Raw genomic sequence first — 1670 nt, 5'->3', positions numbered from 1 at the left:
AATGAAAAAAGAAACATTTTAAAAATAGATATTCATCTGTACTATTTTTTTCAGCTTTCAGAACCCAAGTGTGGGCCCAGTGAAAGGAAAATAACGTAAGTTTGAGATGAGTTGTAGGACGAAAATCCACCCACCGCCACTTAGGAAACTTGTGCACTGACCAGGCATTTGGTTATGCTAAGGAATCATTGTTATACTTATAGGAATGATAATTATATAACAGTAATGTTCAGCAAAAAGAATCTACAATTTAGATACACATAATGTAATACCTACAGAAAAATAGAATTACATGTGTAGAGGTGTAGAGTTTGCTGCAAAATAATCAAAGGATGGAAACAGGACAAGGATTTAGACAAAACCAAATAGGACAATATGTGGTTAAATTTTTTGAAATGTAAATAGATTTCTAAAATTTCCAAACTTCTCTTAAATATGACCAGCCAAAGAGAATATTGGAAGGAAAAATTACAGGCTTATTTCATGGAACTAAAACTTTTTAAATCTAATTAATTAAATACAACTTAATAGCAAACATGATTAATCCATGTGCAAAAAGCTTAATATGTCATCTATTACCTCTATTTTATTATTCTATGCTTCTATTTGTTTCTAGGCATAAAACCCTTCCACCCCTTCTTCTATGTGATGATTTGACCTGAAGTTAACTTTCTAATTCTGCTTCCTGGTAAGTATTTTACAATTCTATGCTTCTATTTGTTTCTAGGCATAAAACCCTCCCACCCCTTCTTTGTGATGATTTGACCTGAAGTTAACTTTCTAATTCTACTTCCTGGAAAATTGATAGAGGGGTATGTCCGATACATGGCTAGGCCACGTGACTCCTACTCAATATCACCCTTGAGCAGTAGATTGAACATGGACAGAGAGAACCATGAAGGCAGCTGTATCCCTGCGCTTCCCTGAGGGCAGTGATTCTTGGAACTGACTGATCCCTTATGGGAACACTGATAATTATACCTATGGACTTATAAGCCTGTGCACAAGAGCTACTGGCACTTTGGGGAATGAGAGTTTTAGCTAGGGTGACTCCCACATCTCTCTTCCCCATCTGAATCTCATTGTCTTGGCCCTAAACCATACTGCTCTGTGAACTGTTGCAAGGTCTTCTCATAACAACTATGGCTTCTATTTTATTTGGCTTAAGAAAACAGAGCATGTTGGACTTATAAATTATACGTGTCCAACAACCAATGCCTACTTCACCTTTTTTTTTTTCCCGAATGCAGTGCCCCACTACCACAAATTATGCAGTTGAGTTTCCCAGGTTTGGGGAAATTGCAGGGATCAGCACATCCAGGGTGCAATGGATAAGCCTGGCTCTGGGGAAACCAACTTCGTGATCATGGTATCTTCCCTGCCAGGTGAGTATGCTTCGCTATTTTCTTAATTTAGCAAAAATACTGTTCCACCATGATGTTTATTCTTAAACTTTTTAGAGTAAATTTAACATAAATTTCACAAAAAGATCTTATATTGTACCTTTCAATATCAAGACATAGCATTATGACACCAATGGTCAGTCACAGATACCTAAGAACTTGACTATGCAACCTTGTGACAACCTTTTGACTACTTTTGCTTTTCAAATATTGCTTAATATCCACAAACATTTTGTTATTTTGTATGCTAAAGATGGACATATAATA

The 1670-nt window shown here is 36.1% G+C and overlaps 1 pseudogene; it reads right to left on the bottom strand.

Moving 5' to 3' along the window:
• Nucleotides 1-1242: 1242 nt before the first annotated feature.
• LOC135270744 (U1 spliceosomal RNA) lies at nucleotides 1243-1393 on the bottom strand (annotated as a pseudogene).
• Nucleotides 1394-1670: the final 277 nt, after the last annotated feature.

Source organism: Aotus nancymaae, unplaced genomic scaffold, assembly GCF_030222135.1.
Source record: "Aotus nancymaae isolate 86718 unplaced genomic scaffold, 86718_ANA_hifiasm-v0.15.2.pri h1tg000065l, whole genome shotgun sequence".
Classification (NCBI taxonomy): Eukaryota; Metazoa; Chordata; class Mammalia; order Primates; family Aotidae; genus Aotus; species Aotus nancymaae.
Note: the sequence above shows the minus strand (reverse complement) of the source record. Positions and strands in the feature narration are given on the sequence as shown.